Source organism: Ahaetulla prasina, chromosome 2, assembly GCF_028640845.1.
Source record: "Ahaetulla prasina isolate Xishuangbanna chromosome 2, ASM2864084v1, whole genome shotgun sequence".
In the NCBI taxonomy this organism is placed as follows: Eukaryota; Metazoa; Chordata; class Lepidosauria; order Squamata; family Colubridae; genus Ahaetulla; species Ahaetulla prasina.
Window position 1 is genome coordinate 192,690,796 of NC_080540.1, and position 26,777 is coordinate 192,717,572.

The following is a 26,777-nucleotide window of genomic DNA, read 5'->3' on the forward strand; positions in this document are numbered from 1 at the left end:
TTTAAAAAAAAAACTTTTAAAGTGTTCTGATGATCTCTGCTCAGCCCCGCGATCATCAGAGGGTTTTTTTTTCACTTTTCAAGGCATGTTTCAGCTGAAGAAAAACTTTTAAAAGTAAAAAAACCAAACCTCTGCTGATGGTGCGGCTCAGCAGAGGCAGGAGGAGCGGGGCCAGGGTTTTTTGCTACCGGTCCTCTGAACCAGCAGCTGCCATCACTACCTAATCGGGTGAGCCGGTGCGAACCGGGAGCATTTCACCCCTGGTGTGTGTGTGTGTGTGTGTGTGTGTGTTTGTGTTCTACTGCTATTTTTAAAAGAAAAAATAAAACCCTGAGTTTATAGTCTTAAGGTGAGTCCATTGATTTGTAAAAACTGCATAATCTTTTGTACACTATCCATATGTCCCAGCTGCTTCTCTTCCCAATAGGGTAGTTATATTTTTTCCTTGGAAAGCACAATCCAATATTCCCCTCTCCCTGTGTGTGTCTGTGTGTGTTCCACCATAACTCTGGAACATCTCTAGCAATTTTAACCAAACTTGGTCCACAGATGACTTACTCTCTGGAAAAAGATTGATTTTTTAAAAAAATTGAGACATTTTCAGCCACGATCAATAAGTCACAGTGTCAGTCTATTAAATACTGTGGAGTAAATTTGAGATCACCATGTTTCTCCCACAGATAACTTTATTCTGTTTGCTCAAAGGTGGGTTCACCACAGAATATATTTATTCTTGCTTCTGGAGGTGAAACTAAAAAGGTTGTTTATAATCAAGTTTTGTCTTAAATTAATATTATTCTTAATTTGAATAATATTTTACTTTATAATTTGTATACTGTGCTTATACTTTTAAAACCCTGAGAATAAAGTTGCTTTGATTTGACACTAAAGATATAATTCATTCCTTTTCCTGTCTAATACAAGATTGGGATAAATAAATACCCGGGCAATGCTGGATAATCATCATCAGCTAGTAGGTTACAGAAGAAATGTATTGAGGCCAAAAATAATTATATTTAGTTAAAAGGAAGAGGCCCTCCCTCTAAGATTCAAGAGGCCCTCCCTCTAAGAATAATAGGAAAGAAAAACTCATCTGCCTCGTTTACCATATTGTCAACAAACATAAAATGACCCTATTATTTCAAAGATGAATTATTGAGGGGGAAATGTTAGTCTTCTATTTAATAAATTCAGGAATTATCTGCAGATTACTTAACAAATCCGGCAGAATGAAGAGAGAAAAGATATAAAGCATCACAGTACTAAAAAGTCAATTTGGAATAGTAATAATAATAAGCATGAATAGCCTCAAGAATTCGGAAGAGAATACCCTCACACCCACCCACACAACTGCATGCTTGTACATAAAATACTGTATATGAATGTATATGAAATTTGAATTAAAGTTTCATTTAAACTTCTTATCTATGGCTGTGGGCTCACCACAAGCATGTTAAGGCAGTATTTATTCTCTCTATAAAACATTTGCTGGTCCACAGGAAGAGTTTGTTGCATTAAGTAATTTATGGAGTGCTAAGAAGTTCCTTAAGCTATTATTAAAAACATACAAAATCTTTTCTGGTTAGACTTCTAGTAACTTAGACTTCTAACTAAGCAGAACTGATCGAGCTGCCTTTTGATGTTTAATGAGTTCTGAGGCAGATGTGAGATGTGATAGACAGGGGAGCAGCGGTGATTTAGTGTTCATGAAAAGAAACGTCTGACTCCCCCTTTGGAAAAAAGAAAATGTAGCTAAAAAGGACCCCCACCCCTTTTTTTCCTTCTTCTTCTTCTTCTTCTTCTTTTTCTTTAGTCCATGTGGTTTTGATTTCCTCATCTAGTGCCTCTCAGTGCTGGCTCGTTTCCATCCAAGCACACACAGAACACTGAAAACTAATTAGCCTTGGATGCCGCCACAGGAAGTTAGCCTGCCAAGATCTTTTTCCCCCACAATTCCTCAAACTTTCTCAGCTTCCCTCAGGCCAAGGAGCTTGTGCTGGGCCTCTCTGTGAAGGTTGCCAGGTCTAATTTTACAATTTCCCTTCACCTTATCTAGTATGCCCCAGGCCCAACCAAGGAGAAGGATCAGAGTCAGGTTGTCTTGGGAGCTTTTCATCCTCACACCCAATCCCCTCCCTTATTCTTTTCTTTTCAGCCCCAGTTTGAGGAATCCTGCTCATCTCCAGTTACCGTGTTGACTTGTTAATCTGACCTCTGCTAATACTTTTTAAAAGAACCAAAGGGGACTTCACCATCTTGTAAAACTTGAAAGTATTTCTGCCTCAGAGACCTTTCGAAGGTTAACAAATTTTCCCAAGAGTCACAGTATCACAAGTGTCAACCACTTGCAGGCATCATATTTCCAAGTAAGGCCTACTGGATGGTTACTCTCACCAATAGGACCCAGTTTTAATTTCCAGAAGAAATAGTAAAGTGGATTGTAGCTAAGAATAGAGTTCCACTAATAGAGAGTTCAATCAACCAATAATCAATAGGAAACAAACAACAGCAAGCTTCACAGTATTGATTACAGGTGCTAGTGTCATCTAGGCCAAGAAGAAGCCAATATTTGTGCTCTTAGGACCCAATGTGTTCTATACCAGGGGTCTCCAACCCTGGCAACTTTAAGGAGTTGAAGTCCTCCAGTCTTAAAGTTGCCAAGGTTGGAGAACCCTGTTCTATACACATTACTAGAGGATGGGGAAATTCCACATGAAAAGCACAGATGCACAAATGATCGAGGACTGAACTAGTAGAGTATGTCATGTTTAATTGATCCAGTCACTCTCTTTTGGCCCAAAGGGTTGCTGTAAGGATGAAACTGGAGTTGAGTCAGAGGTACACTTAGGAAATTGGGATATGTAATTTATTTGTTAGATTTATATTTCATCTTCTTTCTCATAGCTCCAAACTTCACAGTAAGCACTCCCTTTTTTATTTTCCCAAGCACAGTACTGTAAGGTAGAATGAGAAACTTGACTAAAGTCACTAAAGGAGCCTCTGTCTCTTTAAAAAAAAAAGACTTCATTGTATGATTCTAACGTGATGATTTTAACAAAGACAGCATACCAGTTGGAAGGAAGAGGGGGGAGGAGGAAGATGAATGTGACACCTACAAATATCCAGTTTGGCAATGGATATTCTCCTTCTCATAATATGGGTAGGATAACCCTTATATAGGGGGTATGATAGCTCAGCACTTAATAACACTGAGTTTGCTAGCTGAAAAGATGACAGCCTGGGTTCAAGTCCTGAGCACTGCACAACGAGGGAGTTCCTGTTACTTGCCCACCTAGCAGTTTGAAAGCATGCTAATGCAAGTACATTAATAAGTGCCACTTAGGTGGAAAGGTAACAGCATTTCAAGCACCTTTGGCATACAATCATGCTGGCCACCTGGCTACAGAAATTGTCTTCAGACAATGCTGGATCCCTCAGCCAAGAAACAGAGATGAGCACTGCACCCTAGATTCAGACATGACTGACAGCAAAACTTTTAATTTTAATGCCATCTATCTATATGAAATATTTCTTTCCATTATGTTTGTTTGAGGGCCACATTTAGACTAAAAATTTAATATGGACACTGGCCACCAGAAAATTTCTCAGCTCTGCACACTTATTGACCTCCCGGTCAAATTTTTGTGATCTGTACTATTAAGTGCTAGGTATTTTGGTACTTTCATCTTGAATTTTATAATATAGAATAATTTTATTTGGATAGCACTCAGCTATTTGTTCTGTATACAAACAAATAAATTACACAAAGAAAGATGGATTATGGACATTGATGGCCGGCATCATATGTAAACATGAACTTTTGAGTGTGACTACATCTGGAAAACATATTTAGTATTATTCCAGATGCTGCTACAGTGGTTTTGGTAGAGCCAAACTGAGAAGGAAAATAGGAGCTAATTTCTCATAGGGCAGCCATTTTATACTTTTCTGACCTTACGTCCGTCTTTCATTTCAACAAATGGTATTACTAAGTACATTTTTAAATACTTATTTTTTTATAATATGTTTTAAATTTCTATTTTCTTTATCAGAGATTCCTGTTATACACATAGCAATTTAAGAATCATTTCTTCTATCAGAGCAGCACTGAAAATTGTAACTCTATAGAGGTACTGAGGTGAGATTTCTAACAGATTTTAAATGTCAGCGCCACAATATAACTCCCAGTAAAGTTGTTGAGGAAAGCTTGACAAATCAACTCCTACAATGAACTACAAAGTATTATGATGTGTAATGTCAGAAGTCAGTCTCTGTTCCTCAGTTTAACTACAAAGCAGGCAGCAAGTTAGGTGTCTCTTAACACTGCAGGAAAATAGGAACAAATCAATCTCCCCTGAAACACACCCAGACACACTTCAGTGTTTATTCAATGTTTGGAAGAAAATGTAAAGAGATGGGAGCAGGAATTGAGGATATAATTTTCATTTACCAAATCTGTAGATTATCAATGTTAAAATTCTCCACCATCAATCATATCTGAAAACTCAGCCCCGTGGAGCTTTTCTGAATGGTAATCTTTTCCATGTAGCCTTAGGAGGTTACTTGTCAGAATTCCTGTTGTGATCAATTTGCATGGCATTTTGCAAATAAAACCATCTATATTTATCGTGCCAGGTGCCAAGATTCTGAATAAGAAATGAATACTATTGTGACAAAGTTACCATATTTGAATTTTCCCAAAAGAAGGAACGGGATTCAAATATGAATCATGCATGCACGAAGTATTAATATCGTGTGAGCATATAGAATAAGTAACAGACGTTTGTAACATGAGAATGTCATGTGCTATGGAATACATGTCATTAGAAATTGGGACTGAAGGGAGGCATGAAATTGGAATGTCCAATAAATCAAGGCCAATGAAAAATATTCTGGCATCTATAAGTTATATTTCAATGGATAGATCATGGTTCATTCAACAAAATGGTATCATCATCATCTTCATCATCATCAAAACTACCACCACTACTATTACTTTAACTATATTGGAGACCTATGGGCCTTCTCAGGAGGAAAATGAGGGTTCAAGACAAGAAAAACAATGTTGTTTATTAGAGTACTGGATCAGCTCAAAAACAGATTGAAACGAAGTTTGAAACAGCAAATATAAACCACAGTCAAAACCAATAAAACTCATGCGATTAAGTGTTCAGCTAATTACTGAAGAATTGTTCAAAGTTCATTTTATTTATTTATTTATTATTCAAATGTATATAGGTGCTCATTTTACAAGAAGGGAGATCACATTTAATATGATTCTTTGGGACCAATTTCTCATCTGTAACTTTTTATTTTTGTTTAGCTGCCAAAGAATATAATGTGCTGTTTTGATTGCAAAAATGTTGAACCTATACTTTGGAAGCATACCCATTTCCCATGAATACTACAATAGTTTGAAGTCCCATAGTTGGAAAAAATGTCCTACTGTCATGAATCTCAACTGGAAGACTATTTAGAAGTATAATTCTAATCTACAACTGGTAAATATTCATGTAAATTCTTGTTTTTTTCTGATGATGCTGATGTTATTGTTGATGATGATGATTTAAAATAATGAATGGGTTGAAGCAGTATTTGGCAATGTTGGAGTGATCTTCCCCTGACCCTAAATCCAGAAATAAACAATAAGAGCTAAAGGTAATACTTATTATCTTAAATTCAGCATATTTCTGCATATACTTACTGTATATTATGCAAATAGTTTAAATGAGGAAATATATAATAAAACTGTAACAAATAGAGGGATTGGCTAAGCCTTACATTATTCTATTGGATGGTATCCAGCTGGTTTGTCTCTCTGCCAATAGAAGAAATTCATCATTGAAATGATGATTCTTGGTGACTACTTTTCCACTTCACCTTCCCCACTTAAAATGTGCTTCAAAGCTCCCCCTCCAAAAAAAAATTGCTGAAGCAGATTCTAAGACGAAACAGCAATTAGAGGGAAATAGAAGAATTGCTGCAAATCTATTCCTTCACCTTTGAAAGGAATGATTTTTATAGTGCCATATAGTTTTATTTTCTCTAGAAATATACTGGTTGATGGGGAAAATATAGATTTAGTTCATAGAATAGAATAGAATAGAATAGAATAGAATAGAATAGAATAGAATAGAATAGAATAGAATTTTTTATTGGCCAAGTGTGATTGGACACACAAAGAATTTGTCTCGGTGCATATGCTCTCAGTGTACATAAAAGAAAAGATACGTTCATCAAGAATCATATATTGATATACTGACCATCATTTGTGTTGTAAATGTTGTACCTTGATGAACGTATCTTTTCTTTTATGTACACTGAGAACATATGCACCAAGACAAATTCCTTGTGTGTCCAGTCACACTTGGCCAATAAAAAATTCTATTCTATTCTATTCTATTCTATTCTATTCTATTCTATTCTAATGATAGTCATAGGGTACAAATAAACAATCAGGAAACAATATCAATATAAATCGTAAGGATACAAGCAACAAGGTTACAGTCATACAGTCATAAGTGGAAGGAGATGGGTGGTGAGAACAATGAGAAGATTAATAGTAGTGCAGACTTTATTTTATTTATTTGTCGAGTACGTATTAGATAATATATATAAGTATAAGCATGAACTGAATACATAAAATTAATACAATTAAAGGGGACATTAGGACAGGGATAGTAGGCATGCTGGTGCTCTTATGCATGCCCCCTACAGACCTCTTAGGAATGGGGTGAGGTCAACAGTAGCCAGTCTAAGGTTAAAATTTTGGAGGTTTGGGGATGATATCATAGAGTCAAGTAGTGCCTTCCAAGCACTGATCACTCTGTTGCTGAAGTCATATTTTCTGCAATCTAGTTTGATGCGATTTACCTTAAGTTTGTATCTATTGTGTGCTCATGTATTGTTGTGGTTGAAGCTGAAGTAGTCATTGACAGGTAGGACGTTGTAGCAGATAGGGAGCTGGTTGTGAAGGATTTTTCAAAGATTATCTTTAGGGGTTCTGCTATAGGAGTGGAAAGCTTTTTTAAGAAGTATGCACATAGTCCATCAGGTCCAATAGATAGAGATGGTTTTAGTCTACGTAGTGCCTTTTTAACTTTATCTTCTGTGAAATCTATTTGTGTTAGATCATTGAAGTTATTAGTGGTACGACTAGGGAATGTTGGGCATGAGCCATTGCTGTTTACAAAGACTGAGCCAAAGAATGTGTTAGAGAGGTTTGCTTTAACTACTTCATCATTGCATTCGTTACCGTTAGGTCCTTTTAGGGGTGGGATGGATCTCGAGTCTTTAAGTTTGTTGTTTACTTAGTAAATAGTAAATAGTTTGACAGTATTGAGGGAATTATTTGTTTAGCTAAGTGATGGCGTTCAGGAAAAAAACTGTTCTTGTGTCTAGTTGTTCTGGTGTGCAGTGCTCTATTGCGTCATTTTGAGAGTAGGAGTTGAAACAGTTTATGTGAGGGATGTGAGGGATCTGTAAATAATTTCACAGCCCTCTTTTTGACTCATGCAGTACACAGGTCCTCAATGGAAGACAGGTTGCTAGCAATTATTTTTTCTGCAGTTCTAATCCTCTGAAGTCTGTGTCTGTCTTTTGGGTTGCAGAACCAAATCAGACAGTTATAGAGGTGCAGATGACAGAGTCAATAATTCCTCTGTAGAAATTAGTATATAATTTATAATTTATTAAATATATATAGTGTATAAGTATAGAGTATAGAGAATAGTATAAGTATTATTACTGCAAATAAAAATGCATATTGAAACAAGTTTTTAACATTAACAAAGGAACTCTTGGTTAGCTCTTATCAATTTGCAAGGTCTTTTATGGTTCCAATAGCTTCTTCTGCATGTGCAGTGCACATGTGTTTCCAGTGAGTGAACATTAGTATCTCCTTCTAACCCAAATTGTAGCCACCATGAAGGAACCCCCAGTACAAACCTCCATTGCAATGCAGACTGCATCGCTCCCAGCAGTGAGTCCTGCGTGCAGCATGTCCAGAGAGAGATCCCAGATATCTTGGCCAACAGCCTTTTAAGAGGTTGCAAGGGTCAGAAAGACAAGCAGCTCTTGGGAAGTATGAATTCTCCATCCACTAAAAACCAACAGAATCTTGAATATTTTCAAATCTTTTTTAAAAACTGGCCAGATAGAGAGTTTGTGCGCTTAGACCACCCAGTTGATACAATTGTATTACTGGAAACACATAAGCTGCTTGATTCAGCTACTTCTTTCACTATTATTGAAAAACTCACCTAAGAACACTCCCAAAATTGGAGAGAATCTAACAATAAATTTCTTAAAGCTAACATCTCCTGCTGTTAAGAGCACAGAACACTGGAGACTGGACAATAGACTTCATATATCTATGATTACAGAGACTGAAGTTGAGGATGTCCCTACATTTGGCCATTGACGAAGTATTGTTTTATAATTGAGAAGGGGTCTGCACGTATACAGGAGTGTTCAGTAAGCCTTCAAATGTAAATATCAACCCATTTAACGGGTTAAGTTGTAAATACACCTGTTATCAGTATCCATGAGAATGTTGTAGTTAATGGAGATACATACCTTGTGAACCATCCAGATACCATCATTATAACTCTAGAAGGATATATTTCATAAGGGTGCTATATATAAAAATTATATATAAATATATAAAAATTATATATTCATATATATATAAATATATATAAACAAAGCAGATGGTTTAGCAATTAAGGTTGTTGTGACTACATACTGGAACTTTCATCTAAACAGGAAAGTAAATAAAGAGGTATGTAGGGGCCGTTAGTGACCTAATTAATTAGTGACCTATATATTACTAGATATTAGTGACCTAGATATTGCAGATGACATCAAGCTAGCAGGAATAGCCAACACTCCAGAAGATAGGTTCAAGTTGCAGAAGGATCTTGACAGACTTGAACATTGGGCGCTATCTAACAAAATGAAAAAAGTAAGGTTCTACATTTAGGCAAAAAAAAAATGCACAGGTACCATATACGTGGTACCTTGCTCAATAGTAGTACCTGTGAGAGGGATCTTGGAGTCCTAGTGGACAACCATTTAGATATGAGCCAGCAGTGTGCAGCAGCTGCTAAAAAAGCCAACACAGTTCTGGGCTGCATAAACAGAGGGATAGAATCAAGATCATGTGAACTGTTAATACCACTTTATAATGCCTTGTAAAGCCACACTTGGAATACTGCATTCAGTTTTGGTCGCCACGATGTAAAAAAGATGCTGAGACTCTAGAAAGAGTGCAGAGAAGAGCAACAAAGATGATTAGGGGACTGGAGGCTAAAACATATGAAGAACGGTTGCAGGAACTGGGTATGTCTAGTTTAATGAAAAGAAGGACTAGGGGAGACATGATAGCAGTGTTCCAATATCTCAGGGGTTGCCACAAAGAAGAGGGAGTCAGGCTGTTCTCCAAAGCACCTGAGGGTAGAACAAGAAGCAGTGGGTGGAAACTGATCAAGGAAAGAAGCAACTTAGAACTAAGAAGAAATTTCCTGACAGTTAGAACAATCAATAAGTGGAACAACTTGCCTGCAGAAGTTGTAAATGCTCCAACACTGGAAATTTTTAAGAAAATGTTGGATAACCATCTGTCTGAGATGGTGTAGGGTTTCCTGCCTGGGCAGGGGGTTGGACTAGAAGGCCTCCAAGGTCCCTTCCAACTCTGTTGTTATTATATTATTATTATTATATTAGCATATAGGAAGAACACCTAATTATAATACTTCAACAACTATATTTATCCAGTCCATTTTTTCTTATAGCCTCTATATCAAACTATTATGGCTATGGATTAATTTAAATTATTATGGTTCATCACAGTCATCTTAGATTAGATTTGCTATTTTTATTCATCTATAGAGTTCTTCCCAAGGACCTGGGATAAGGAGAGGCTATCATTATTATTCATTTAATTATTTATTTTAAGACAAAGACAATTGTCACAATTCTCTTTTAATTATTTACATTATACTATTTAATGATATGTTTTTTCTGTTCCCTTAGCATTTATTTTTTTTTACAAAATTTAAAGAATTCTCACTTTCAGCATTTAGCTATCCATGTGTACAGTACAGTACAGTACAGTACAGTTCATGCCATTGTAAATGGGTCTATATATTTTGGAAATCTTTTGACACTGTATCAGTGTTTAAACAGGGCAACAACTAATATGCAAGGAGATTTATAACCTCCAGAATAAAATGCCAAAAACATATAAAAAGATACATTGAGCTTTACTGGTAAACAATATTTGATGAGCTGAATTAAACCTTTTCTCCAGAGCAACCATTACTGCAGTGAAGCATTTGTACAATCATGAAAGGTGATGTGAAATTTGAGGAAGAAAATCAATTGCACTAATCAGGTCACACACAAGTTGAATATTTTATTTTCATCCTGTTATTACTGAGATATTCCATCATGAGGCTTATGAAAATGTTCCTTTCACAATATTATCTCTCCTGAAACCAGAAACTTTCTAGACTTGTCAGTAATGAGAATGAGGATAGGGCCAAGAATGGTACAGTTTATTCTATACCCTCCATATTTATTTTAAAATACCTGAAACTCAACTGAATACTTTTGTTTGGAAGAAAAAGAAAACATATTGAGCTATTTCTTCCCATTTCAGATATATATATAAGATAAAAACTGTTACGTTCTGGAATAGTGCCCATTTCTTATGAGGGAGCCATGCATTTTTGCCTGTTTGGGTGCTCAGTCTTTCAGTCAAGACCCCGGCTAACTTGTATGTCTCTTGGCTGATGTGGTTTCCTGTGAAATATGTATTTGCAATTTCACTTGTTTGGCTTATTTAAAGTTGGCCCAATTGGGGTCTTTTTAAGCAGTGAAATAGACGCCATACCATCTTCTCCATTAAAAACATAAAAAGGGTAAAAAAGATTGATACTATCCCAATTTAAAGGTGATCAAAGACATCTAAAGTATTCTAGGGGCTGTAGAAGGCACATTGAGGTCCACATGCAATCAGATTTCTTCTCCCTGTCCAGTTATGGAGCTGTTGATCCAATATTCCAAAAAATAAATGAACATAATCATGTAAAGGAGAAGAAAAGGAAATAAACAGAGAAAAAGAAAAGAGGGGGAAAGTAGTTTTAAAAAGCCCACAAATAAAATATTTTTAATAAAAAAAGGAGAAAAAGCAGTAAAAGCAGCAATAAGTTCTAAATACCCTCCCATTGTACATTTCAGTCTCTTGAGGCACAGTGGCTTATAAGCCAAAGTCCTAGGACTAATACTAGTTAGTATTAGTCAAACTAGTCAAACTTACTATAAGGTTATAATACAATCTTGCAGATTATAATGTGCTTCCCTCGCCCTCCCTTTATCTTTATGAGAAGATGTCTGAGGCATTTTCTCAAATTACACTTCTGCCCCAGACTGAGATTTCTTTTATCTGACCTCTGTCTTGGTTGCAGCTCTTCCTCCTGTTCTTCATGTTCACTCCTTCTCCCCATTATAGTTGATTGTATCAACATATTTATAAACACTGATTCAAGGGCATTTTTGAAGTAGTAACCCTTAGCTAGTGGAGGCCATATGTGGCCTGCCTCCATAGATATGGGACCACAATAAAGCTGGGAGAAATGGATTTGGCAGGGAAAGAGTGGCACAGAGGCAGAGGGCTGGAAGTGGAACAAAAAAATGGCAGAAGAAAGGGAAACAAATCAGTGATGGGTTGCCCCCGGTTCTATAGAACCGGAAGTAAAACCGGCGGGAGGCTCCGCCCACTGACCCAAATGTTATCACAAGCTATCTGCGCATGTGCAGAAGAGCATGCGTGCGAGCAGAGCAATCGCGCGCGCGCAGGCACGATACAAACCGGTAGTAACGGTAAGTAGAACCCACCCTGAAACAAATTTATTTTCTAGGAGGGCTTTTGGCAAGAAAGGTTTGAGAAAATATAGAATAGGAAGCACTATCTTGTATATATTGATATAATCAAGCTATCTATTAAATATCAAGTCTTCCAAATATTGATGCAGCCATTATGCCATTATGGACAGATCACTAACACAATTAAGAAGTTGGTCCCTGCACACCTGCGGTGGCCCAGTCCCAAGCCCAGGTTTTCTGGGCTTTACAAAAGGTCAGCAGGGTGGGGTCATCCAGATTTCTGGAGGGGGAATGTTCGGTAAGGTAAGCCAACTGGCATTCTTTGGCAACAGGATATGAAGGATGCCCATCCTGGCTGACTGTATCAAACAGGTAAACACAACTGAGGTAAGACAATCTCTCAAGTACCCCAAGAAAACTGTTTTTCTGGCACACCACATCTAATTTTTACATTCCAGTAAATGTAATATTCAGTTTCCAAGATATAGAGGCCTTCTTACATCTAAGAAAAACAACAAGGGAGAATTCCTTTTCAATAACTTTCTAAAATAAAACAGAATACTAACCATGAATACTAAAGATGCGCTGGAGACTATACTGGAATTCTTGAGGTTTCAACCAAAGTATAATTACGATTTCATTATGTACCTAAAATGCACACCTCAAACAGGCAGATCCTGGTCTGCATTTATTAGTGCAGAATTTAGTTATGTGAGACAAACAGTCACTAACTGCAATGATAGATTTAGATGGCCCTGTCCAGATCATTGCACCATTTCAGTACTATCACTGTCATTATTATTGTCGACGAATATTGTTTTAATTCTCTGAAAGAAATGCTCAGGCACCTATTTTATAAACCAGTCAGAGCTGCATGTTTTATCTATGACAATTGTTTATGTATACTGTGTATACTACTGTGACAAAAAGAAATAAATTAAAAAAAAACAGACAAACACAATTCTGAAGTAAAACCCACAGCTTTTGGCAAGAAGTTGTGGATGGAAAATGCCTTAATTTGTTTATATAACACCATTGGTATGATTGAGAGTCCAGCACCACTAACCTGGTTCTGACACTTTAACCAAGAAAAACTGAAAAGTATTTCAAGAACATTGTTAAAGGACATAAGGAAAAAAATAAGAACTTAATAGGTGGAACAGATTATTGGGCATTTCCCCATTACTGACTTGCATGTCTTATAGAGTCTGAATTTTCCACTTAACCGATATTTTAAGGTTTTTCTGCTGATTTGGCTGAACTTTCCTAGTCTGTGAATACTGCTTGATGAGAAAGCTAGCTAGGACATACAAGATTGTTTGTATGTTTTAAAATCTGTCAACATTTGTAGAATCCTCTAGGTTACAACGCCGGCTCGTGCCTTAGCCTCAGCGGGTGCTCGCTGATTGGCTAAGGCGTGAGCTGGCTAAAAGGCGGGAATTGTGAGGCTGGCGATTGGAGCCGCCTCCTGACAGCCGCATATATAAGAGCTGTCAGTGATTTAGCGGGCGCGCTCTGAGGTGTTTTTTCGTTCCTGTTGAGTTGTTGTTGAGCGCCGTTGGCTCTTAAAATAAAGACTGTTCATTTAATACCTGGCCTCATCATTGCCTCCTCTCAATACGCAATACTGGCGACGAAGGGTGGGACTTTTACAGTGGTGATTGTTAAGCCGAATAGTCGCCGTTTGTGAGGTATGGCCAATCAACCCTTTTTCGGGCCGTTTGAGCCGGCCACCGAATCCTGGGACACTTTTCTGGAACGATTTGAATGCTTTTTACAAGCAAATGAAACCCCCGAGATGCCCAATGTTCGGAAGAAGGGATTTTTCCTCAGCCTCTGTGGCCGGGAAATGTTCGGAACAGCGAAGGCACTGGTGGCCCCACAGTTGTTGCGTGAAGTTTCGTGGGACGTTCTGGTTGATAAATTAAAAAACCATTACGCCCCAGCGCCTTCGCGAATAGCCAGAAGACATTCCTTCCGCCAACGGGTGCAGAAAGAGGGGGAATCGGTGGCGAACTATGTGGCAGCACTCCGGTCAGCCGCATCACAGTGCGAATTTCGTGACCTGGACGATGACTTGCTGGAGCAGCTAGTCAGTGGAGTGCATGATTTGAGGCTCCAACGGCGGTTACTGGCCCGAAAAGAATTGACTCTAGCGTCAGCTATAGATGAAGCCCAAGCGACTGAGATGTCCGAAAAGTCAGCGACTGAAATTCATAGATTTCATGCTTCAAAACCGCCACCCTCAGGGGAATCTGTCATTCACCATGCAGAATCAGAACTGACAGATTCCTCAGATGAGGGGGACAGCGTGAGTCGCCTCAAAATGGCGCAAAATAAGAATCATTCCTGGAAGCCAAAACAAGCTCCCTTCAAGTGTGCGGGCTGCGGCGGTAATCACGAAAGAGCAAACTGCCGTTTCAAATCAGCAGTATGTCTGCGTTGCAATAAAAAGGGGCATTTAGCCAAAGTTTGCCAGGCCGTTTTGCCTCCGACAGAACCCTGGCCAGAGACAGTGAGGAATAAAAAAACGTTCAGAAAACCTTTTAGCCAACGCGATGAGTGTTTTGAAGTGAACCATGCCACCTCGACTAAGCCCAGCAACAAGATTTACCTCACGGTAAATATCGAGGGGGTACCCTGTAAAATGGAGCTAGATACGGGGTCCTCCAAGTCAATAATTTCCTGGGCTACCCTTAAGCGCCTGATGCCGGAAATGTTAAAAAGTCAACTCAAGCAATGCCCCATTCAACTAAAAGACTATCAAGGTCACGCGATTCCTGTCATCGGCTGCGATCTCTTCAAAGTTAGCCATGGCCGTTTCAAGGGGCGTCTTCCGTTGGTGGTGGTCAAAGGAAATTTACCCAGCCTCCTGGGGCTTGATTGGTTTGAGGCATTCGGCCTCAACGTTCTAGGAGTCCACTCGGCTAACTCAGACGTCTGCGGGGACATCCTCCAGGAATTCGCAGGTGTGTTTGACGGCAAATTAGGTGAATATCGGGGAAAGCCCATCTCTTTTAATTTGGACCCCCAAATTACGCCCATTCGATTGAAGGCTAGAAGGGTGCCGTTTGCCTTGCGTCCTAAAGTAGATCAGGAGCTTGAAAAGCTTGTTGCCCAAGGAGTATTGGAACAGGTAGAACATTCCCCTTGGGAAACACCTATTGTGGTTCCCATAAAGCAGGACGGATCCATACGGATCTGTGCTGATTACAAGGGAACCATCAATAGAGCTCTACAAGCTAACCCCTACCCGGTGCCTGTGGTGCAACACTTGTTGCACTCCTTAGGCCGGGGATCCATTTTCGCAAAACTCGACCTGGCACAAGCATATCAACAATTGCCAGTCGATGATGCAACGGCTTTGGCGCAGACTATTGTCACACACCGAGGGGCATTCAAGTGCAAACGCCTTCAATTCGGCGTTTGCGTGGCCCCCGGTTTGTTCCAATGTCTGATGGAGCGTTTGCTCCATGGGATTGAGGGTGTCGTCCCTTATTTTGATGACATCCTCATTGCAGCCAATAGTCGCAATAACCTCAGAACTAAACTCAAAGCGGTTCTGAGCAGAATCAGGGCTGCGGGGCTCAAGTTAAAAAAACATAAGTGCGTTTTTGGAGTACCTAGGGTGGAATTCCTGGGATTCCTTGTGGACTCCCGGGGCATCCACCCCACACCCTCGAAAATTGAAGCAATCAGGAACGCCCCCACCCCTGCCAATAAAACCGAGCTGCAGGCTTTTCTCGGTTTACTGAACTTCTACGCTATGTTTTTGCCTCATAAGGCATCCGTGGCAGAGCCTCTTCACAGACTCCTCCATGCCAAGTGCCCTTGGCAGTGGGGTCAACATGAAGAAGCGGCTTTCCGAGCCGTTAAAGCCTTGCTCACATCCTCATCTGTCTTAGTACAATATGACCCTAGGCAGCCTCTTTCTCTTTCTTGTGACGCCTCGCCTTACGGGATCGGGGCTGTCTTAAGTCACATCCTGCCCAACGGCTCCGAGGCTCCAATTGCCTATTATTCCAGGACGCTCTCGGCGCCCGAGCGGAATTATAGCCAATTGGATAAGGAGGCGTTGGCAGCTGTGGCAGGAATTAAAAAATTCCATGATTATGTCTATGGGCGTTTTTTTCAATTGGTCACCGACCACAAACCTCTTTTGGGGTTATTGGCCGGTGACCGCCAAACGCCTCCTATTCTTTCGCCTCGAATGTCCAGATGGACCGAATTTTTGGCAGCATATAACTATCAACTACTGCACAAGCCGAGCGCTAGGGCATGCTGATGCCCTTAGCCGTTGCCCGCTTCCGGAGGTCGCAATAGACCCGGCCCCCGCTGCATCAATGTTGCTCATTGACGAATGGCAAGGGCCTATCTCGGCCGCTGACGTCGCTGTTCTGTTTCCCTTCCCCCAATACTCCCAGCAAAGAGTCCGTCAGAGGCCTTCCTTTTTTTTCCCTTTTATTTACATAGATACATGTCCTGGCCACGTCTACCCACGGGCCTGCCAAGTTTCTGGAGATAACGAGGAAATTATAGATAAGGCCAGAATTACTCACGAATGTATTCTTCCCTCCATTGAAATAGTTAGCTCGCGCCAATTCATTAGCTCGCGCCAACTCATTATTTTGTCCAAGACAAAAAACCAGGAAGTCCCGCCTCCTATTTATAGTCTCTGCAGATGTCACTGCATGACAATTATGACTTGGCTTTGTCCCAACTCTTCCGCTGCTGCGCACGGCGATTACGTCTACGTGACCTTGCATCGCTCCAAAACTGTTCTTGGGGCGTTGCCAAATCAGAAGGAGGCTCCATGGAATCAGGCTGTGCCGGCCCTCCCCATCCCTTTGAGTGGGTGCCAGGAGGAAAGGGCTCAAGAGAAGCAGGGCTGGCCAGGTCTTCTCCTCACTTTCTGAATCATCCGAGTCCAGGAGTCCGGGTCCAGGAACCTGGGTCACAACACTATCCTCACCGCAGGGCCCTTCCCCGGGCTGACGATCGGGATGCGGTCGGGCTGGGTTCTGCTCATGGAAGGCCTGCACCAGGTCAGGGCATGAACGCCGGAGGCATCTACCCAGGAGAAATCAGTCCCGTATCCCTTCCACGCGATCAAATATTGGAAACGACCCTTCAGCCAGCGGGAGTCTCGTGCGCTGTGGACTTCAGATTCCTCTGATCCGTCCTCGGCGACAGTGACGGTGCTGTTGGGCACCGAAGGGGACTCGGTGTGGCCTCAGGAACCAGAAGGGACCGGTGAAAAACGGGGTGGATCCGCATGGATCGTGGCAGGGTCAGTCGGTAGGCTACCGGGTTGATGACTGCCTCGACAGGGAACGGGCCGATGAATCGGTGGTCCAACTTCTTTACCGGGCGGTCGGACGGGAGGTGTTTGGTGGAGAGCCACACCCGGTCTCCAACTGCCAGCGGGGGCGTTGCCCGTCGGGAGCGGTCGGCGGACCGTTTGTAATCCTCCTTTGCCCGATTCAGCTGCTGACGTACCAACTGTTGGACCGCATGCAATTCCGTCAGGAAGGTCTGCGTTTCGGGAACAGGAGAGTCCGGTGGTGCCAGAGGGAAGAGCCGCGGATGGTACCCCACATTGGCAAAGAACGGTGTGCTGAGAGTTGTTAAAAGCAAACTCCGCCAGGGACAGGTAGTCGGCCCAGTTGTCCTGTTGCTGGTTGATGAAGCAACGGAGATACTGTTCCAGTATACCGATGACCTTCTCTGTACCCCCGTCGGTCTCCGGATGGTGCGATGACGACAGACACACCTGCACCTCCAACGCGGCCATCAGGCTCTTCCAGAAGCGGGCTGTGAACTGAACTCCGCGGTCTGAAACCACCCTGTCCGTAGACCATGGAGGCGGAAGATGTGCTGCAGAAAGAGACGGGCGTTTTGCGGCTGTGGTCAGTCCGCGGCATGGGATGAAGTGTGCCATCTTGGTGAGCATGTCCACCACCACCAGCACCGTGGTGAACCCAGAGGACGGCGGCAGGTCTGTCAGGAAGTCCATAGAGATCGCCCCCCAGGGTCTGTCGGGTGTCGGCAAGGGTTGGAGGAGACCGGGCGGGGCCCCGTGGCGACCTTGGCTTGCCGGCACGGTACGCAGGATGTCACATAGGCATGTATATCATGCCGCACTCGGGGCCACCAAAAGGTCCGTGTCACCAGGTGGAGGGTCTTGAAGAACCCAAAATGTCCTGCTGCAGGGTTGTCGTGGCACTGGGTCATGACGAGGGCTCGGAGTGGTCCTGTGGGCACATATAATCGCCCAAACTTGAGTAAGTCCTCCTCCAAGGTCCAAGGAGACGGGGCCCACCTCCGCTCTCCTTTGCTGCGACCAGGCGCCCTGGCGCTGCGCCTCGCACCTGGGCCCGCAAGTCCACTGGCTCCCGTGCTGCGCCAAGGCTTCTGCCGCAGCACTGTCCGTGGAGGAAGGGGTCCTTGGCGCAGAGGTACTCTGGCTTGCGGGACAGGGCATCCGCCTCCGGTTGTGACCGCTGGGAATGTACGTCACGGAAGTTGAACCGGCAAAACAACGACCACGGATCTGCCGCTGGTTCAACTTCCGAGCTGTGGTGAGGTGCTCGAGATTCCGATGGTCCGTTCGGACCTCCACCTGATGTCGGGCCCTCCAGATGGTGTCGCCAAGCCTCGAATGCAGCCTTGATAGCCAGCAACTCTTTTCCCAGATAGTGTAGTTGCGCTCGGAAGGATTGAGTTTCCGGGAGTAGTAAGCGCAGGAAAAGTGTGCCACCATTCTGCCGGAGCCTGTAGCAGCACCGCTCCCAGAGCCACATTGGACGCGTCTGTTTCCACCACAAAAGGCCGGAGCGGTCGGGATGCCTCAGGACGGGTTCTGTGACGAAGGCTTTCTTGAGGGCTGTGAATGCTTCTTGCTGCGGGGGACCCCACCGGAATGCAACCTTCTTCCTGAGGAGCTGGGTAAGTGGAGCCGTCAGTGTGGCAAAGCCCGGGATGAAGGTCCGGTAGTAGTTGGCGAAGCCCAGCAAGCGCTGAACATCCTTCACCCGACGAGGGGCTTCCCAGCTACACAAAGCTTCTACTTTACATGGGTCCATGGCTATGCCCTTGGGCGAGATGATATGCCCGAGGAATTCTATGGAAGTCCGGAAGAAGACACATTTCTCCAGCCGCATTGAGTTGTTGCTCCAAGCGTTGCAGAACCAGACCGGCGTGTCGAAGGTGGCTTTCCTGGACCGAGTAAATCAGGATGTCGTCCAGGTAGATAACCACGAACCGATCCAACATGTCTCGGAACACGTTGTTCATGAAGTGCTGGAAAACGGCGGAGCGTTGGTCAACCCAAATGGCATGACAGTGTATTCGTAGTGTCCGTATCGGGTGCGAATGCCGTCTTCCATTCGTCTCCTTCTCGCATCCGCACCAGGTTGTAGGCCCCCCGAAGATCAAGCTTGGTGAAGATCGTGGCCTCCCGCAACCTCTCCAGTAGCTCTGGGATGAGCGGCAGGGGGTAGCGATTCCGCACCGTAATGGCGTTTAGCCGCGGTAATCGCAGCATAGGCGCAAGTCCCTGTCTTCTTCTTCACGAAGAGGACCGGGGCCGAGAGGGACTTTGAAGGCGGATGAACCTCGGGCCAGGTTTTTGTCCAGGAAGTCCCTGAGGGCGGCCAACTCGGGCTCCGACATGGAATACAGGCGTCCCACAGGCAGTGGTGCGTTGGGCATAAGGTCCACGGGGCAATCGTAGGGCCGATGCGGGGGTAGTCGGTCCGCCTCCTTCTCGCTGAACACGCCGGGCGAAGTCCGTCAGCTCAGGAGGCAAGGTGATGGCAGCGGTGGGGACGTTCTGGCCGGCACAGGTGTGGCGGATGTGATCGACGCACTGCAGACTCGGGAAAGAGATGGTGTTCCGCGACCAGGCCACCTGAGGATCGTGGGTCCGGCCAGGCCATCCCAAGGACCAAGGAAAATGAAGGTCCGCCGTGACATAAAACTGGATCGCCTCCTCATGGTCCCCAATAGCCAGGCGCAAAGGCTGGGTGGCAAATTTAATGGGGCCGGACACCAGTTCTCGCCCATCAATTGTCTCTACCGCATCGGAGGGTCCACGGAACCACGGGACCGCAAACTGGGTCACAAAGGCCTGGTCCATAAAGTTTGTTGTGGCCCTGAGTCCACCAGCGCATGCGCCTGGAGCCCGTCCGACTGGTTCCCCAACCATATCCGTGTGTCCAGAATCAGATGCCGAGGGGCCCAGAGTCTACTTCCATAGCGTCCAGTGGGGCTTAGTACGTGCCCGACCTAGGGTTTCCCAGGTCGGGCCTGCTCCGCTTCCGATTGGTCACGCTGTGATTCGGGGACGGCGTCGTGCCCGCCGCTTTCTGGGGCAAGAAGCAGCGAAGTGGCGGGCTCCCACAGTACAGGCACAATCCCCTTGGCGCCTCGGTTCCGCTCCTGGGCTGTCAGGCGAGATCTGGCCGCTCCCAACTCCATGGGCTCTTCCGCAGCGGTTACAAAAGCGTGGGGCGACCCTGGGTGCTGGTGGTGCAGGAAGTGGGGCACAGATGTCGGCGGGTCCCGGGGTGCGACGGGACGGTCGCCGTTGCAGGCGGGCATCGGCGGAGACAAAGGCACCAAGTTGTCAAGGGTCCGCGGCGCCTCCACGCGGGCCAGCTCGTCTTGCAATTCCTCTGAGAGTCCCTCCTGAACGCGTCCACCAGCGCTGCATCATTCCAGTCAGAGTCCTGGCACAAAAGACGAAATTCGGCGATGTACTCCTGCAGGGGCGTTTCCCTTGACTGAGTTCCTTAAGGCGCCTGGTTGCCGTCAGCATTGACGGGTCCTCATACATGGTGCGCAGGTGCTGCCAAAACGCTGTTGGTCCGCCAGCAGGGGCTGTCCTGGAGCAAGAGGCGTGGCCCATCGAGCAGCCGAGCCGGAAGAAGGTTAATCACGAAGGCCACCTTAGCCCAGTCGTCTGGGGAAATCCTCTGGCCTCATAGCCATGTAGAGCTGGCACTGTCCCAAAAGGTCGGGAACATCTCAGGCTGCCCAGAAAACTTATCCGATGCGGTTATCGGGCACTTGCGGCGAGGAGGAGGTGGGAGGATGGGGGGCTGCAGGCACATTCCTGGCAGCAAGTTGGCCTGCCAAGTGAGCCACTTGCTGCTGGAGCTGTTGATTAGCTGCTTGTAGCTGCTCTAACTGCTGCTGTACCTGCTGCTGATCCATCTTTGGTAGAAGATGTTTTAGTCAGGTCTTGGACAAAATGTTCTGTTTCCCTTCCCCCAATACTCCCAGCAAAGAGTCCGTCAGAGGCCTTCCTTTTTTTTCCCTTTTATTTACATAGATACATGTCCTGGCCACGTCTACCCACGGGCCTGCCAAGTTTCTGGAGATAACGAGGAAATTATAGATAAGGCCAGAATTACTCACGAATGTATTCTTCCCTCCATTGAAATAGTTAGCTCGCGCCAATTCATTAGCTCGCGCCAACTCATTATTTTGTCCAAGACAAAAAACCAGGAAGTCCCGCCTCCTATTTATAGTCTCTGCAGATGTCACTGCATGACAATTATGACTTGGCTTTGTCCCAACTCTTCCGCTGCTGCGCACGGCGATTATGTCTACGTGACCTTGCATCGCTCCAAAACTGTTCTTGGGGCGTTGCCAAATCAGAAGGAGGCTCCATGGAATCAGGCTGTGCCGGCCCCTCCCCATCCCTTTGAGTGGGTGCCAGGGAGGGAAAGGGCTCAAGAGAAGCAGGGCTGGCCAGGTCTTCTCCCTCACTTTCTGAATCATCCGAGTCCAGGAGTCCGGGTCCAGGAACCTGGGTCACAACAGTCGCCAAGCACACTGTCTCGGATCCTACCCTGATCCGTGTTCTCGATTGGGTATGCAGGGGATGGCCCAACACAGTCATGCCCCCTGAGTTCGTGCCCTTTCAGCGTAGGCAACATGAATTGTCTGCGTTGAAAGGCTGCCTAGTCTGGGGAAATAGAGTAGTTGCCCCCCACGGAACTAAGGGTACCTATATTACAGAGCCTTCATGAGGCACACCCTGGCATCGTGCGCATGAAGGCATTGGCCCGCAGCTACGTCTGGTGGCCCAAGCTGGACCAGGACATCGAGCTGTGGGTTTCCAAATGCCAGCGCTGCCAGCTCTCCAGGCCAGTTGCACCTGCAGCCCCGATCAGGGACTGGGAAGGCCCCAAGGCGCCTTGGTCCAGAGTCCATTTGGACTTCGCTGGACCATACATGGGCCAGACCTTTCTAGTGGTCGTGGATGCCTACTCCCGCTGGGTGGAATTGGCACGCATGCCCTCCACCACAGCGGAAGCCACCATCAGAGTGTTAGAACAGCTCTTTGCCACCCATGGGTTGCCCGATGTCATAGTGACAGATAACGGGCCCCAATTCACAGCGGCACCTTCCAAACTTTCTTGGCCCAGCGTGGCGTGCACGCACCCACACTCCGTTCCACCCGGCAGCTAGCGGACGGGCAGAATGGGCCGTAAGATCGGCCAAAGAAGCATTAGGCGGTTAGGGCCTACTGATTGGCATACCAGAGTCTGCCAGTATCTCCTGGCACAACACGCTCGCCCTGCCCCCTTCAATCTAAGCCCCGCGAATTATTAATGGGGCCCGGATCAGGACAACTCTGGACCAGCTGCACCCGCCATTACTGCCGGAGAGGTTGCGGATTGAGGTGTGTGCGAGACATTGAATTGGGGATCCAGTTTTTGCACAAAACTATGGGGCGGCGCCCAAATGGGTGGCCGGCCACGTAATAACCATAACGGGACCCTGTTCTTACAGGGTCCGGTTGGAAGACGGGCGAGAATGGAGGTGACACATAAATCAACTACGGCGGCGACCAACGTTACCCCCCTACGGGCATACCGGCCACTCTCCGCCAAGCGGAGACCAAGACCTGCATTTTCCACCAAGCCTCTCCATGCCTAACGGAGAACCCTGCCAGGCCTCCCATTCAGCAGACACTAATTCAGATGACTACCAGGCCTCCGCCCCACGGCAAACTGCTTCGGAGGGACACCAACCCTCTAAAACCGGAGCGTTCTCGTCGGGGGACTTAACGGGAGATCCAGGATTCCGGACGTCAGCGAGGCCTCCAGTAGCAGCAAGGGCAGCACCCCCGGCCAACTTCCAAAAAGACGCGGCCGCTCCTCTTGGGCTGGGCTCCGCCCCTGTTCTAAGACAATCAGGGCGGAGCCGACCGGCGTATTTGTCCGACTACGCATGCGCTTGCTGGGAGGGAAGGGGTGTAGAATCCTCTAGGTTACGACGCCGGCTCGTGCCTTAGCCTCAGCGGGTGCTTGCTGATTGGCTAAGGCGCGAGCTGGCTAAAAGGCGGGAATTGTGAGGCTGGCGATTGGAGCCGCCTCCTGACAGCCGCATATATAAGAGCTGTCAGTGATTTAGCGGGCGCGCTCTGAGGTGTTTTTTCGTTCCTGTTGAGTTGTTGTTGAGCGCCGTTGGCTCTTAAAATAAAGACTGTTCATTTAATACCTGGCCTCATCATTGCCTCCTCTCAATACGCAATAACATTCTCTTAGCTCATTGTGGCAAAACCCCTCTTCTGTTCAATGAACTGAAGTTACTTCATCTCCTAATGACATCAAAATATGTGTCTGCTTATTGAGTACTAAGACCACTACGTGATGAAAATTAATCTGAAAACTGCTAATTAAATATTGCTTTATGTATAGATACTTTATAAAACTCAAAAATTGCAATTTTGAATCCAGAAAAATCTTTATTCATGTTACATAGAACATGACTGCACTTTTCCTAGAAAGGATTGTTAGTGAATATATTAAAATTCATTCCTTCTGATAGGTGATTTAAATCAATTTGACTAAAAGAATCCTCCCTTAATCCTTTTTCAGATCATGAAAAGCACAAGTGGTTGTTTTTAGGTATAGCAGAGGTAGCCACTCGCCAATGGTTTTTCTCTGTTTTTGCTCTATTTCGTAGAAGAGCTTCTAAAAAGAATTTTCTTATGCAATTTGCTTGAAACTATGCCAAAAAAATAATAATAATAAAAATCAGGTTACTTCTTGTCTTTGGGGAATAGTTCCCACTAACAATCTACCCTTTTCATAAATTGCTATTTTGGAATGGTCTAGGGCAGGGGTGTCAAACTCAAGGCCCGGGGGCGGGATCCAGCCTACAGGGTGCTTAGATCTGGCCTGTGGGGCTGCTCTGGAAACAGCAAAGGACTGGCCCATGGTGTCTCTGCCAGTGAAAACAGAGCTTGAGAGGGCCATACGCGGCCCTCCCGAGCTCCATTTTCACTGGCAGAGGATTGCAGGACACAGTCACAGCTGAAAACAGAGCTCAGGAGCTCATTTTCGCTGGCAGAGCACTCAGGCACCACAGGTGCCCCCAACACAAATGATGTCAAGCTGGCCATGCCCACCCTGGTCATGCCCACCCCAACTCCCCAAGGTCAAACACAACCCTGATGTGGCCCGCAATGAAATTGAGTTTGATACTCCTGGTTTAGGGGTTCATGAATTGTGCATGTTTTTTCAGCTTATTTGTCTGGTTCAGAATCTGCAAATATTACTATTAATATTAATAGGGCCTCTGTGGCTCAGACTGGTAAGACAGTCTGTTATTAACAGCAGCTGCCTGCAATTACTGCAGGTTCAAGCCCCATCAGGCCCAAGGTTGACTCAGCCTTCCATCCTTTATAAGGTAGGTAAAATGAGGACCCAGATTGTTGGGGGCAATAAGTTGACTTTGTATATAATATACAAATGGATGAAGACTATTGCTTGACATAGTGTAAGCCACCCTGAGTCTTCGGAGAAGGGCGGGATATAAATGCAAATAAAAAAAAATTCGTAATTTATCTCAACCATGGCTCATTTTCACTTACAGAGCACTCTTTCCTGTTCTTACTGCTATGTTGAGATCCCTTTTCTGATGTCAGATAATGCTTTGTGTCATGGAAGAAAGAGCCCTTATATCTACCTCAGGGTGGGAGCACAGCATAAATTCATGTCAAGACCAAAATCATACCTTTAGTCTTTTTACTGACAGCAGCTGGAATTGTAATGTATCTTTAAATGTTTTGGCGGGAAAAAAGCACGTTGCTGATTGGTTGAAGCCTCCGGCTAAACTGTATTTAAGGAGAGGTTTTTCCCAGCTCGAGTTGCTGGGTTCACCATATAGTAAAGAGCTGTTGTCACTATCCTGGTCTCCTGCCTCGTTATTGCCCGAATCTAACACTGGCGACGAAGGTGGGATCTCAAGGCTAAGAGCGCCAGGAAAAGAGCTGAACTCACCAGGAAGACACGAACCCAGCAAAACAAGGGCGGAAAGCAGCGATGTCCGGCTACACACCGCCAGCGCCATTCAACCCAGCTAAGGAGAAATGGGGGTCATACATGGCTCGCTTCGAGTGTTTCCTCGAAGCAAACGAACTTCAAGGAGTTTCCGACAACAGGAAACGAGCCTACTTCCTAAGCCACTGCGGTCCAGAAGTTTTCGACACTGCAGAATCCCTGGCTGAGCCAACGCCGGTACAGTCGGTACCGTGGCAAACTCTGCAGACTCTGCTGAAAGCACATTTTGCACCGATGCCATCCAAGTATGTACAACGGTTTGAATTCGGGGAGCGCAGACAGCAAGAAGGCGAGTCCATCAGTGCATACATGGCCGCCCTAAGAAAAGCCTCAAAACATTGCGAGTATCGAGACTTGGACGAGGCATTGCTGGAGCAACTCATCCGTGGGGTCAGGGACATCCGTTTGCGGAGGCGGCTGCTGGCTAAAAGCAACCTAACGCTGGCAAACGCCCTGGACGAAGCCAGGGCTCACGAGATGTCCACCCAAGCAGCGGAAACCTTACAAAAGCAGGTCACACCAACGGCTGGTGCGAAATCAACCCCGGTCCACAATGAAGAGGTCCAGGTCGAATCGGAGGGGGAGGACGAGGAAGGAGTCTTCCACACCGGGAGGCCGGAGAAAGACGACCGGGGCGACTGCGCGAGTTGCGGAGGGCAACACCAACGACAACAATGCAGATTTAAAGATGCAACCTGTCGGCGATGCGAAGGAAGGGCACCTAGCACAGGTCTGTCGAGCTCCCCAACCTTCCCGCCAAAAATTCAAACCAGCCAATCAGAGCGGGAACAGCGGCGGCCCGCGATTGGTCAGTTTAAAAAAGGCGCGAAATTAAACCAAACTGTCGTGAGAGTGGGTCACGCATCAACACGCCTAGAAAAGAAAATCTTCACAAAAGCAAAGATTGAGGGGGTGCCGTGCCGACTGGAGGTGGACACCGGCTCATCGATCACGATCATGTCCTGGGACAACCTCGTGAGAGCCTTACCCGCCATCGCAAAGCGCAAGCTGCAACCACAAAGACTAAAAGTACAGGACTACCAGGGGAATCGCATCCCTGTTCGAGGGTAACGTCCGTCCACGTCGATATGGACACTACAAGAAAATTCTGCCCATCACCATCGTCGATGGGACCCTGCCAAGCTTGTTGGGACTGGACTGGTTCCGAGCATTGGGCATGGGAGTGACCGGAATCTTCAGAAGCGAAGTCGACCTCAAAGGCGCACTCACGAAGGAGTTTGGGGCGTTTCAAAGACTGCCTGGGCAAGTACAAGGGGACCCCTATATCCTTTAACTTAGACCCCAAGTTGCCCCATCCGCCTAAAGGCTAGGAGGGTCCCGTTAGCCCTAAAGCCCAGGATTGACTGGGAACTGGACAAACTAGTAAACCAGGAATTCTAGTGCCAGTTGACCATGCTAAGTGGGAGACCCCATAGTCACCCCAGTCAAACCGGACGGATCGGTCCGGATTTGTGCTGACTACAAGGCAACGCTTAACAAAGCGTTGCAAAAGAGTGCTTACCC

General features: G+C 45.3%; 1 protein-coding gene across 1 annotated transcript in view; it reads left to right on the forward strand.

Annotated features, from left to right (window-relative positions):
- The first annotated feature begins 4,050 nt into the window (after positions 1 to 4,050).
- Positions 4,051 to 26,777, forward strand: part of HAO2 (hydroxyacid oxidase 2) — an 82,657-nt gene continuing 59,930 nt past the window's right edge. Inside the window, exons 1-2 of the mRNA XM_058172540.1 lie at positions 4,051 to 4,138; positions 5,324 to 5,501. The gene's annotated coding sequence lies outside the window, so the exon portion shown is untranslated. The remainder of the gene's footprint in view (positions 4,139 to 5,323; positions 5,502 to 26,777) is intronic.